The sequence below is a fragment of the Amblyomma mixtum genome, chromosome 7 (genome assembly GCF_055824585.1).
Source record: "Amblyomma mixtum isolate Tamu chromosome 7, ASM5582458v1, whole genome shotgun sequence".
In the NCBI taxonomy this organism is placed as follows: Eukaryota; Metazoa; Arthropoda; class Arachnida; order Ixodida; family Ixodidae; genus Amblyomma; species Amblyomma mixtum.
The window spans coordinates 36,179,900-36,194,088 of NC_143018.1; the positions used below are offsets into that span (position 1 = coordinate 36,179,900).

The following is a 14,189-nucleotide window of genomic DNA, read 5'->3' on the forward strand; positions in this document are numbered from 1 at the left end:
ATCGTGGCCAAGGGAAGACACGACTCACGAACGAGGGCAGGAACGAATGTCGTTTTATTCCACGACGCCTCTGCTTTTATAGCATGTGCCGAGACGGTCCTACGTCATAGGCACGTGATTGAACTGATAACCGATATCACAAATAACACGTCGTGTGAAACGCCTAGGATTTTTGTACACAACAGGCGCTGGCTATGTACCATTTCAAAAGCTTAGGGAGGGGTTTTACATTGTTGATGAACAGAACGAGCCTCTGAAGCTGAAACTTAGAAAGCTTAAAAAAATATTTTTGCTGCCTTCATCGTGCTGTGCTAAATGCAACATTTCCGAGTGTACTGAATTTTATTCGCCGACTATACTTTCAAATATTACATTTGCAATAGACATGACATTACAAATTTGAAAACTTTAAAAGGGCGCAAACACACACGCCCTTTTAAAGTTTTCAAATATGAACCAACTTGCCCAAAAAGAAGTGTTAATGATGACATTACAAAAAGTGCACAATCATATTTTACTTATAAAGTTCATTTAAACTGCTTCTTGATAGCAAATCTTCACACACAAATGCCTCGCTTCATCGAGCAGGGCCAACATAGGGAAGTGATATCAGCGGTTGCATCTTTCATCATCATCAGCCTGACTACACCCACTGCAGGGCAAAGGCCTCTCCCATGTCTCTCCAATTAACCCTGTCCTTTGTCAGTTGCCGCCACCGTATCCCCGCAAACTTCTTAATCTCATCCGCCCACCTAACTTTCTGCCGTCCCCTGCTACGTTTGCTTTCTCTTGAAATCCACTCCGTTACCCTTAAGGACCCTTTCATGCGCTGTCTTAAAAACATTAACATGAACACAAGCGTTAGGTAACCACCAAAATGAAAAGCTAAATTGATATCTTTGCAAAGAGCCTATTGTGTACTGGTTATCTACTCAGAGTCTGACCGTTCATCCCTTTTGTTATTCAACAATGGTCCTCGGAAGTTTGACAGCCGAGCACAGGATGTTGATGGGGAATGGTTTGTCTAGTATGCGATACTCTTTTATTCTCCGTATCACTCTCTCAATGTGCACTCTTGCACTTGCCACTTTTGTTTCTCGAACATCACTGGCACTCATCTGAGGCTTCCCAGGGATGCGAAATGGGGGCATATAAAGGTCAACATGAGGAGGAAGCAGGTCAGTAACTTTGAACCCTTTGTCAGCCATTACCCCATCACCTGGTTCTAACAGATTTAGGACGCCACTCTCCTCAACAATTGATCTGTCACTCGTACCTCCACCAAATAGGGGTGACACAAACCTGATAACAATCTGGCGTTGCCCCCACCAAACACTTCATAGTGTTTGCAAATTTGTAGTTTGAAAAGTATATCTTTGTGCATTTAAACCCGAGGGCTTCTGGATGCGCACTTCAGTTGTATTCAGAATAATCCGTGCGTTCGGATACTGCCTAAAATGGGGTGGCATATGTCGCTGCACCTCGGCAAGCGATGGAAAGGTTGTTATAGCAGCCATATCTTTGTCCAACACGGGTATCCATTCTGTGAAAATGCGACTAAAGGTAGGCATGGAAACAGCAAAATTTCGTGAAATTTCCTTCGTTGCTATGCCTGTTGGCAGACGTACTAGAACCATAAACATTTGTTCTTCCAGAGAACCCAAATTTTGGTTTTCACTTCTGGCAAGCTTTGGGTTTCTGTCTACCACAAAATTGAGAATATGATTAAAAACAGGTACAGATGGCAGCCCAGTATAATACAGCATGTCCTGTGGTGTTTTCATGTTCTCAAGACACAACATTCTTCACTTCAGTTCATAATAACACGTCTGCCACTGACCAATACTTTCTTCTGCTGTTTTCAGCTGTGAATTACGTTTACGTTTTTCTGTTTATTTATAGCTAAAAGCGATTCAAGTTGTTGTTTATTGAAGCAGATGTTAATTCTGGCACTTCTCTGCTGATGAATCATCAGTCATGACAGCGTCTGTTGCGTCATCTCCAGTGACACCATCTTGAGCCATAGCTTGCGTCTGATCGCTGTCGTGCAGTGGAGTGCTCAGTGAAGGAGCCCCATCACTCAGACCACAACTCGCGGTTGCGGTGTTTTTTTTCTTCGACCTTTCGAAACGGGCGACAGCACCGACGCGGTTACCAGTCTTGTGTTTGAAGAGCGATGGCACGTAATCGGGATGGCCCATGAAACGAGGAGGCTCCCCTGCAAAAAATATTAAAACATAAGGGAAATAAATGCACGTCAACCTGACCTTTCTCAGAACTGTGCACTCTGTTTGCTGAAATTCCCTGCAGTTTCGGGAATAACAAATGGGAAGCAAATGGACTGAAATCCCGATCGGGGTACCTAGTCGAGCGTGCTTGTTATCTGATAACAAGCTGTGCCAGTGCTGTTGACGATCTCGCAACGTGACACAGCGCTGGTGAAGCGCTTATACTGACAAGAGTATTCGTCTGGCTCGCGAGCGCATAAGAGTTCCGCTGAGGAAGCCATCGTGCAGTCAACTCCATATTAAGGCGAAAGCCTTTAATGCCTCATGCCGTCGTTAGCAATCCGTGTCGGCAGCCGTGTCTGCGTCCGTGTCGGCAGCCGTGTCGACAGATGCGTCCGCGTTTTGACGGGTGTCCACCGAGATATGTGAGACAGTTACTGCGTAATTTCCTTTCCTCAAATACAATTTTCAGTTTCTTCATTACGGCCCCTCTTTCTTCTTTCACTGCCACTTCATCCTTTCCTGTACGGTGCGGTTAAGGTGTCCACCGAAATGACTGAGAATTACAGCGCCATTTGAAACCTTTCCTCAAAAAGCGTTGCGTTCGAAGGGCAAGGCATCGCGCCGAACAGATGGTCGCGTTCCGTGGACTCCCTGGCAGCGCTACAACACGCTGTCGCGTTCCACTCCTAAAGGCGAAGCTTAAGCGTCATAAATTAGCAGTCAATTAGTACTTAATCGTTAATCAGAAATCTGTCCTTAGTAATTAGTCATCAATTATGTGTGATGTCATCCAGTGGCGACGTCACCAGTGTCACATAGGAAAAGTGGTGCGGAAAACGCTTCCGCCTCTACGCACTTTAGACAGTCAAAGTGCCCCCTCAATTTTGCGATAGTCTGAAAGGGGCACAATACACTGCAGCAAAAGATGTCGAGGCGACTGCTTTCGCCGAGGAGTTGCTCCTAAGCAGAAGGTATCCGGCGTTCTGGAGCCGTCGTCGTCGTTGCGGCGAACGCTCTCACCGCTGTGCCACGGTGCGCACACATTCCCGCTGGCGTACTACATCCCTTTTAAGGCGAAAGCCTTTAATGCCGCATACTGTCGTTAGCAGACGCTGTCGGCAGCCGTGTCGACAGACGCGTCGGCAGATTTGTCCGCCTTTCGGCGTCACTTTGGCATTTGAAGCGCAGACGCTAACACTCCGCCACGAAGGCTCAACGTTCTAGCATAAATAAAGGCGCATCTAGTGAATGCATGGGCTTCATAGATAAAATAAAAGGAATAAAGTGAAAAAAAGGAATAATAAAAATAAAAATAAGAAAATAAACAAAAATAAAAACAAAATAAAATATGAAAATAAAAATAAAAATAATAAAAATGAGAAAAATAAAGAAATAAAGAACACCAAAAATGTGAAAAATAAATAAATAAAAACGAACAGTGCGCCAGGAAACGCTTTCGCCTTGCAGCACTTTAGAGTGCCAGAGTGCCCGTTGAATTTTTAATTTCGCTCTATCTTTTAGGCTCACTTCTTTTCGTATGCGGCACTGATATTAAGGCGGAAGCCTTTAATGCCTCATACTGTCGTTAGCAGACGCGTAGGCAGCCGTGTCGACAGACGCGTCGGCAGGAGTGTCGACAGACGCGTCGGCAGATTCGTCCGCCTTTCGGTGCCACTGCTTGAAAGGCTCAACGTTCTAGCATGAATAAAGGCGCATCTAGTGAATGCATGGGCTTCATAAATACAATAAAAGGACTAAAGTGAAGAAAAGGAAAATAAAAAATAAGAAAATAAGAAAATAAATAAGAAAACAAAAGAAAATAAGATGTGAAAATAAAAATGAAACAATAAAATTAAGAAAAGGAGAAAAAAAATAGATAAAAACAAAATGTGAAAATAACAAAGTAAATAACAACAAACAGTGGCTAGGAAACGTTTTCGCCTTGCAGCACTTTAGAGAGCCAAAGTGCCCCCTGAATTTTTACAGTTGCAAAGAAAGATCTGCGCGAACGAGTCACGGACGGCGAACAGGCAAAGACGCACAGACACGCGGCTGTCTCTGCCTCTTCGTCGTCCGTTCTTCGTTCGCGCAGATCTTTACGTTTATACGAACCAACTAGAACGACAAATAAGTTATCCCCGATGTGCTAGCAGACAGGCTCGTGCAGTTCCCGCTTATTATTTTTTTTAGAGCGCAGCTCTTTGGCGTTGGCGTCCGTTCCTGGGTTTCGCGTCGTCGTCGGCGTCGGCGTCGGCCTCGTAACCAGCTCCGCCCCCAATGTCACGCTTTTCAATTGGTCGAAATGCTCGTGACGTCACAGTGCGCGAATTTCAAATGGGGCCAATTGTACTTTGGCTAGTAACCATGCAACCAATCAAAGGGATCGTATAGTGATGCTGCAACTAAGTTGGACTGAGTTTAGTTAATTGCTTAATTAATCAATTAGCCTAATTAATATAGAGGAGAATGAAGAGGTCAGAAGAAAATAAAACAAAGACGCGCGCCGCAGCGACAACAGCGTCCGCGGAAGGAGACGCTGCTGAAAAAAACAGATAAGTACGAAGCCGCGTTCCCTCCACCACCACGCACTTCCCCACTCAGTAAGACGTCGCTCGTTTCATATACGTTGTGTCGAACATCCTAGACAGTTCCAACAATTGACAGGTTAATGACAGAACACGATGGATAGAAATACAAGAATATAAATATGAAATAGCCTAATTCACCTTTCTAGTTAGACCGCATAAATCAATAAAACCGAGAACGAAATTGGTCGAGTTGGGGAATCGAACCAGGGTCTCCGGAGTGCGATACGAGCACGCTAGCTACTCCGTAATGCCAGCTGAATGGTTTGGAATGAACAAAGGCGCGTCTAGCTAATACGGCGTCTTCGTTCACTCCCATCTTCCCCCTTTGCCTTACGGCGAGGTGCAGGTGTCCACCCAGATATGCGAGAGGGATACATTTCCTTTCCTCAAAAAATAAATTTACCGTCCAGCAAGGCGTGCAGCCGAATTGGCGATGGCGTTCTGTGGACTCCCTGGCAGCGTTGCAAGACGCTGTCGCGTTCCACTCTTACAGGCGAAGCTTAACATGTTAACCACACATCAGTAACACACGCAGACAGCCAATGGACGCGTCATTCGCTGGCAGCACTTGATTCATCATTCACAACCACATTCTTAACGTACGCTCCCTTGCCGCACATGCCAAGGACGTACACCACGATCACATTCTGCGCCACTCCTCTGTACTTTGCTTTGCTGAAACCTGGATGGATCCCGAAGAGCCTCTCGAAATCATAGATTTCCTATACTGCTGTGGTGCTCGCAGAGACCACAACAGAGCGGCGGGAGTCGCTATCTACTTGCGCACAGGTCTCTCTGCAATACCAGTCGAAATGTTTGGCACGTCACATGAAGTTGGCGAACTGTGCGCCGCAAAGTTGCCCAACGGCTTGCTGGTAGTAGCTGCCTACTTCGCCCCTACCGCACTCACGAAAGACGTCATGCACTTCCTGCAACTCGCATTAACCGTCCATCGATCCACACCGATGTTAGTAGTGGGGGACTTTAACATTGACATAAAGACAAACAGCAATTTCCTAACACTTATGCGGGATAACATCCCGTTCCTCTCGCTCGTAACGCGTCCCACGGCTGTGACCTCGCGAGGCACTTGTATAGATCTCGTCTTTGAGAATCAAGCATTGGTGTACCAAGTCGAACATATATCAGTCTATTTCTCCGACCACAAAGCTTCCTTCATGACTGTCAAGAACTGTTAGTGGAGTCTTTGTTAAAGGAATACGTGTGAAAAATAAAAAAAAAAATTCTGTGATAGCGCATACATGTGTTGCTCGATTTCTTTGCCTCAATCTATCGAAAAGGTGAAACAGGTTATTTGCTGCGCTCAAATTTCGCATTAGGAAGTAACGTAATCGTCGGTAACTTTTTGTGAGCCTGATGTATTGGGCCTGTCGGTGGGCCTCCACCAGTTCCCCGATCGTGTTGTGGAGGCCCAGGCCTAGTAATCTGTCTGTGGGTGTGTTGAGGGGAAGATGAAGTGCTACCTTGAATGCCTTGCGAATCAAAGCATCCAAAGCGTTTATGTCATGTTTGGATAGTTGTAAGTATGGGGTAGTGTACAGTACACGGCTGAGGACAAAGGCATGAATGAGGCGACATAGGTCGCGCTCCTTCATGCCTCTATGATGTCCCGAAACCCTGCGGATGAGGTGCGATATCGCGCCTGCAACCTGCTTGAGTTTCTTGAGGGTAGTGGTGTTTTTGCCATCGTTCTGGATGTGCAAGCCCAATACACGAAGGGTGCCAACCTCAGGTACCGGGTAACCATTCAATTCAATGGCAATGGGGGAGCGGGGACAGCGGTGGTTCTTAGGCCGGATGAGGAGCAGTTCGGACTTCTCTGGGGAACAAGACAATCCGATGGTCCGTGCGTAATTTTGGGTGAGGGTGGCTGCTTCCTGTAAGGTGTTCTCTATGTCGCCGTCACTGCCGTGGGATGTCCACAGGGTGATATCGTCGGCATAAAGAGTGTGCTTGAGGTGGGGAATAGTTGCCAATTTCCGGGCGAGGGGTATGAGGATTATATTAAAGAGAAAGGGGGAAAGGACGGACCCTTGAGGGGTGCCGATACTCTGAAGTGTGTAGGAGGTGGAAGACAGAGGCCCGAAGTGTATCTCAGCCGTGCTGTCAGTCAGGAATGCTTGAATGTAGGCATACGTGCGCACACCCACATTCAATGGGGATAGAGCAGTCATGATCGCCTGATGTTCAATGCGATCAAAAGCTTTGGAGAGATCCAAAGCTAAGACTGCCTTGGTGTGACCTGGAAGAAGCGGGTCAAAAAGGTCGTGTGTGAGTTGCAGCATGGCATCCTGTGCGGATAGATGAGGGCGGAATCCCACCATGCTATGCGGGTAGAGATTGTTGTCCGCCATGTGACTTGTGAGTCTCGCTAACACAACATGCTCGAGGAGCTTCCCGAGGCATGAGGTTAGCGAAATCGGGCGAAGGTTTTGAATGGTGAGTGGTTTGTTGGGTTTTGGTATAAATATTACCTTCGCGTGGCGCCAGGACTGCGGGAGGTTACCCTCCCTCCAGCACTGGTTGAAGTATTTCGTAATGTGGGTGATCGATTGGTCATCCAGATTACGGAGCATGGAGTTTGTGATTTGGTCTGCACCAGGTGCGGAGTTGGCGCGGAGAGTCAGGAGGGCCGCTCTGACTTCCGTCTCCGTGATGTCGGTGTCGAGTGTTGGATTTGCTTGTCCTGTGTAGTGCGGTAGAGGTATGGGGCCGCCTGGAGATGTGTACATGGTTTGAAGTGTGTCTAGAATGGTGTCGGGATCGTCAGTGTGTTCATGTGTGAGGCGTGTCACGTGGTGCTGTGCTGCTGATTTGGTGCGTGTGGGGTCAATGAGGTGTCGGAGGAGTTGCCATGCACGTTTGCTGGACAGGTTTCCGGCGATGCCGTCACATATCTGTCCCCAGTTGGATCGACAGAGCTCCTCAGAGTGCTGTTGGATTTGTGTCTGCAGCGCGGCCAGCCGCTTTTTAAGCGTTCTGTTGTGTTTGTTGCCTTTTCAGCGTTCCAGGATGCTGTGATAAGCCTCCCAGAGGTGGGCTAGGCGTGTGTCAAGGGTCGGTGTTTCGGTTGTAGTTTCAATGTGTCGCGTGTTGTGGTGAACGTCATGCTTGAGTGATTGCACCCATGCATCGATGTCTGCGATGGGAGTGTCTGGGAGGGCGGTGCGTGCAGCGCGAAAGGCATCCCAGTTAATGAGTTCGTGTGTCATATTTGCGTGACGGGGTGGTTTGTATGGGACAGTGATTTGTATAATGTAATGATCACTGCCCAGTGTATGTTGTGTTCTGTTCAAGGTAACGCCGCGGATACAGCGGCTCAGCGTCAGGTCCGGACTGGTGTCCATGCTGACACTGTTGCCGATCCGCGTAGGCGTCTGAAACGTGTTGTGCACAGTGAGTTGGAGGTTCTGCAGGAGCAGCCAGAGCCTGCGACCCCGATGTGTCGTGGTTGTGTATCCCCAGTCAGTATGCTGACTGTTGAAGTCCCCACCGATGAGTAGGGGATGTTTCCCTGCTAGATGGTGTAGCTTTCGCAGAAGTGATTCTAGCGGGGCCATCGGCAGGGACGGGGGGTGGTATATGTTTGCTATAAATATAGAAGGAAGTGAATGTGTGTGAAGTATAATTTCCGTGATCACGCAGGGCGTCTCAGACGTAATGTGATGAGTTTTGTAGGTGAGGCTGCGGTGGATGAGTGTGGACGCCCTGGGTGTGTTAGTGGTATCCGAGTGTGTAGATGTGTAGCTGGGGAGGGTTGCTCGGTGTGCAGTCTCCTGGAGAAGAAGTATGTGGGGCGTGGGTGTGATGGTGGGAAGGAGAAGTTGCAGAGGTGCGCGCTTTGCCCGGAAGCCGCGGCAGTTCCAAGTTATAATGGGGAGATAATTAGTGTTCCCCCCCGCCATATTGGATGGTGGGGGGATTGAGGAGGGTATTAAGACGGGTGTCAATTGGTATGTGTGGCTCAGGGAAGGTGTTTTGTGCTTGTGGAGGTAGGATGGGGGGAGTGGAGGGGGCTTGAAGTTGGGTGAAGCGATGGGTAAGATTATGCTCCAAGAGCTCCATCATCTTGGTAAGCATAGCGTCCATGCGCTGCTCAAGTTTTTCGGTGAGGGCGGCGGCAAGGTGATTGAATCTGGCCTCGAGGCGGGCGTCTAGCTCCTTTAGTTTATGGTCAAATTTTGCTTCGAGTGCTGCTAATTTAGCGTCTATTTCAGGGGGCACGGGAGGGGGTGTGGCGTCTGTGGTGCGCTGTTTCTTTGCAGGAGGGGTGCTCGAAGTGTCTGTGGATGATGAGCTCGAATTAATGACAGGGGGTGCGGGTTGAGGGGGCATGGAGGGGGCGGGGGTGCTTAGGAGAGAGGAAAGCCGGCTTACCTCGTCACGCAAGGCCTTGAGTTCCTGGTCTCTCGGGTCTGCCTGGGAGGACTGGGGTGGTGGGGGTTGACGGGTGGTTTTGCCGGAAACGCGGTCTGCCCAGGTGAGACGCGTGGCGTTCTTGCTGCCATTCTGCCGGCTTGTAGAAGGCGACCGGGAAGCCGTCGAGCTGCGTCTGCTGGCTGTGCCTGGTTGATCGCAGCGGGAAAGCCGCGGTGTACCCGGAGGAGAGAGAGCGTTCTTCGGGGACGCTAGTTTGCGGCCCCGTCCCTTGCAGTTCCCGGTGCCGGTCATATGAGGGCCTCCGCAGAGAATGCAGCTGGGGGTGCATGAGGGCACATCTTCCTTTGGGTGGGACTGCCCACAGCGGGGGCACTTATGGGATCTTGGGTGGACACACACGTCTGCCCGGTGACCAGGGACGCGGCAGTTAGTGCAGGCGTCTATATGCCCTCGATAGGGTGTGCACCTGTGGAGGGCTCCTCCATAAAGAACGGCGCGTGGGACAGGTCCAGCTCGGAAAGTGATGATGATGGAACGCGTGGAGCCCATTCGGCGGGCGTCCACGATGAGGGCGTCTGGGTTGCCGGTGATCAGGTCTTGCAGGAGCTCTGTCGGGGTCTCATTCCAATAAGCATTGGAGATGACTCCGCGTACCGCTCCATCCGGCGGGGCTATGTAAGCTGCGACTGCGAAGTCCTTGCCTTGGTTTTTGATGCTGGTTACGCTAACCAGGGCAAGCGCGTCAGCTTTTATGGGCGTGCTTACGGTGCACGTATTGTTTACGGGGTGTACCCTGATTTGGGTACGCGTTGGTTCGTGTAGCTGGGACGCCGCTTGAAGGATGGCTTCCCGTAGTTGTCGGGGTGGAAGCAGGTCCAGCTGCAGCCCGCCTCGTGATCTGAACACGACCTTGTAGTCTGCAGCAGGAAGCGGCGGCTGCTGCCGCGAACGCTGCGCAGCTGTGCGCGTTGCTTGTAGGTGCGCTGACTTGTCAAGGCGCGCAGACTTGGGGGCACCGGTAGCAGAGGCTGCGGCCTCCTGGCTTCGGGATGGTGAAAGGACGTCCTTGGAGCGGGCAGGCACACTAAGAATGTGCGTCCAGTCCCTTGGGTCGTAGTCGTGGGGGTTAAGAACCTCTCCCTGCACCTGCACCTCCATGATGGTGTTGGTGGCGGAAGCGTCCGACGCAGTAGGCCTAGCTCCCAGCGGAGCGACGCCTAGCTCAGGCGAAGAGGTCACAAAGAAAGGGCCGTGGGTGCCCGAAAAATGGCTTAGGCGGGCCAAAAATTGATGGCGTGCGGCACTCACATTCGTAGATCAGTGGATGGTGAAATTTGGGCCGATGATGCTGGCGATTGGCGAATTCCGCTGTCTTTTCTACGCAAGAGGCAGACCACCAGCGGACATTCACTGTCTGTACTGTGTTTCTTCTGATCGATACTCATACGCTAAGGCAGCGTATGAGTATCGAGCGTTGGCAATATCGAACGAATATCAACGGAGACTCCTAGAATACAGCGGAGCCCATGTGCGGAATGAAATCCCAAATGAAGTTAAAGAAAAAATAACTTTTTGGTATCTTTAAAACAATATTTAATTTCCATGGAAATGTGGGAATGAATTGAATTGTGTGTGGTAATCCTGAAGTTTTTTACACGGTCTGCAGTAATATTGTGCTTGTTTTGTATTTGGACCCCTCACTAGCCGTAAAGGCTATGGGTCCAACCAACTGTTTGTGTACTGTTTATTAAATAAATTAAAAAAAAATAAAAATATTACGTCATTCGCCATCTTCGCTATATCAGGTACAAATTTTTCCTTTCATCCGTAAATCCACTTCTTTGACGCCGACGTATACAGAGAAAAAAATCATATCGTTTGACACCACTTCGAATGTCCTTCGTCAATTAGCTTGGCCGTAATGGACGTTTGATGTTTCAAAAAGTCACGGTTTTGGGAACCAAAGGTCGTCGGTGCGAATTCCTGTTATGCGCTACGCTTTGATTCTATCTGTAATCTTATGCTCTCTAACAGGCTGAACCGTTTGATACCATTTCCAACATTCTACGCAAATTGTTTGGTCCAAAATCTGTGTACCAATGGTTCCATCCACTGGTCCCACTTGAATGACCTTGTGTTCATACTAACGCGACCTTGAACAATGCGAGTACATGCTCATCAGCTTATCACAGTGCTTGACCACATCCATTGTTGAGAGTACTAAATCTGTTCTCGCTTTGGCGAGCGCGACTTCGGCCGCATATGTTTTTTTGAGCAGCGTCCGCAGTTGTTGCTGCGACGTGCGTCTTTTCTTTCCTTTTTCTCGTTCCTCTGATCTTTTAACTCTCCTCTATCTGCACGTGGCAGCGGTGGTGGCTTGGCTCGAGCCAGTAGGCAGGCCCGTGCAATTTCCTTTTCATCCTTCTCTCAGTCACAACAACATAATGCGAGTAGGAAAGTTAACGCACGGAAATGACTATCTCTGTAATCAGGATACGATGGCCCATTTTCATGAACTGGAACTTCGTGCCTACAGGCACATAATTAACTTTGCAAACGGAAGGGACTGCTGACAGTGCAGTGCTCTGGCCAGTACAGCGCACGCCACCATTTTTCTTCTGTGAAGGTTCAAGTGGAAGGTTTTGTAGCGTGTACCTTATAGCCCGGAACAGGCGCCCAGTAATTTCCTCGTGTTTGTTCATCTCAAGAGGCATTTCGCTGAAAATGCATTCGTCGATCAAGACTTCAGGTTAAGAGCCACGAGGTAGTTTACGGGGTAGGCGGGCCGCTTCTATGACCACGCCATTCAAAAGCTGATTTCTAAGCTAAAAAATAGTTTGGATAATGACCGCAAATACCTGAGAAAATGAGGAGTTGTAAAATGAATAAATTTGAGCTAAATTTTTAAGGAGTAAAATTTTTGACAGGCGAGTAGGCGCTTGCGCCTTTACATCCCACACTCGCCTCGTACAACATACACAGGGTGTCCAAACTAACTTTAGCCAAGGGCTAAAAAATAAGATATTTGAGGTAAGGCAGGGAAACCACTTACATAAAGCTACCAGCCGGCTTGCGCAACCAGGTATTTTTTTTGTATTCCTAATAATTAAGAGGTAATTAAGATAATTTTTCTAAATGCCTAAATATTGACATTAGACGGCAGATGTGAATAGCCAAGTTGGAGAGCACTTTCAGAAACCCCATTTTATTTGTGATGAAGAAAACCTCACGTGTATCGTTCTTCCGAGCTCCAAAGAAAGTCCGCGAAACACAAAAAATCACATGACTAGCGCATTCGCGCGCCACGATTGTGCTGCTCTCAACCCTGGCTTCAGCGAACGAAATCAGCTTCTGGTACGGCGTGACGACCCCACTGCTCAGGCAGGCCGATATGTCGGTAATGGTTGCGGCGCATCTTGAGCCGTCACGCTTGCAGACTGGCTCGCGCGGGCGTCGCAACCACCGTCGACATAGCCTGCCGGAGCAGTGGGGTCGTCGCGCTGTACCAGAAGCTGATTTCGTTCACTCAAGCCAGGGTTGAGGGCAGCACAATCGTGGCGCGCGAATGCGCTAGTCACGTGATTTTCTCTTAGATTTCGCAGCCTTTCTTTGGAGCTCTGAAAAACGATGCGCATGAGTTTTTCTTTTCGCAATTAAATAAAATTGTGGTTTCTGAAAGTGGTCTCCAACTTGGGTATTCACATTTTCTTCCTAAAGTCAATATTTACGCGTTTAATAAAGTTATCTTAGTTGCTAGTTAATTTAATTGCTAGTTAAATACTAGTTAATTTTTGCATCATATGCAAAAATTGCCTATGATGCGCAAGCCGGTTGGTAGGTGTATGTAAGTGGTTTCTCTGTCCTAAATCAAATATTTTTACTTTTCTAAGCTTGGCTAAAGTTAGCCCGGACACCCTGTATAACCCGATAAGACCAAGCTACACTGGGAGACCCTCATGGGTAGGAGGACAAGTTATCTGAGTTATCCAGGTGACCTTGGACGGACGAATGGACAAACTAAATGTGCGAACAATGCAAAGTCACAATGTAGATGTTTGTAGAGCCATTTCTGCCCATGCGAAGAAGATGACGTAGTATTTCGAGCACGAGTCAAAAGAGATTACATCACGCTGCCGGCTGGCAGAGAAACCACCTTCCAAAACTCGTAGGTGGTCGCTACAGTCCCTTATTCATAGCCGGGCACACTTAGCATTAAAGGGGGGGGGGGGGGGTGCTACTTTCACTCCACCATCACCCTCCAAGCGTTCATAGAATTCGTAGATCAAAATCACCGCGCAGAACTTCTTAGACTAACAAGGACACCAAATGAATGGAGGCGTTAAAGTCAAAGGCGCCAGAGAATTCCGTCGTCTTTTTCAACTGAAGCAATCAAGAGGATTCGTGTAATCTTGTTAAGCGACTTTTCATTGTTGCTAACTACCAAAAGAGAAAAAAAAGTAAAAAGAGAGGTTTCAAAGCATTCGAACGGAAACGCAGTGGATGCGATGAGCAGTGAAAGCTCGTTCGTTCGTTTTGTCTCGAAGAAGCCAAGGAACCATCCATGAACAACACTATTGGTATCCCTTCGAAACACTTTGAAAGCAGAAATTTAGAACAGCGCCCATTCTCAACTCACTTCAGCAGATTTCTTCTCCGAAGGGAGAGGAAAAAAAAAGCTATGGCGGCAAATTTTCTTTGATTTTTATTTCATTTTTGGCTTGAGCGCACTAAGCATTAGAGTGAAGCGAATGCTTCGCGCCCGTAGCCCAGGGTGTCAAGAGCTGGCGTTCGGAATTCGTTGATCGATGGAAAAACCGGCCGTCACTGCTCACGCCTACGTGACGCAAGCTTTTTCATCAGGAATTCGTCGCGGAGAGGAATATTGATGGAGGCATACTTTTTTTGGGGGGAACACTATGTTCATATTAAAACAAAACCAAGCTGCACGACACACAACGGCTTATCGCGG

The 14,189-nt window shown here is 48.4% G+C and overlaps 1 pseudogene across 1 annotated transcript; it reads right to left on the minus strand.

Moving 5' to 3' along the window:
- Window positions 1-928: 928 nt before the first annotated feature.
- LOC149335670 (uncharacterized) lies at window positions 929-9,334 on the minus strand (annotated as a pseudogene). Its single transcript, XR_016284085.1, has 2 exons — window positions 9,218-9,334; window positions 929-2,218 (listed from the first exon to the last, which is right to left on the minus strand). The product of XR_016284085.1 is annotated as an uncharacterized LOC149335670 (transcript).
- Between the last annotated feature and the right edge of the window lie 4,855 nt (window positions 9,335-14,189).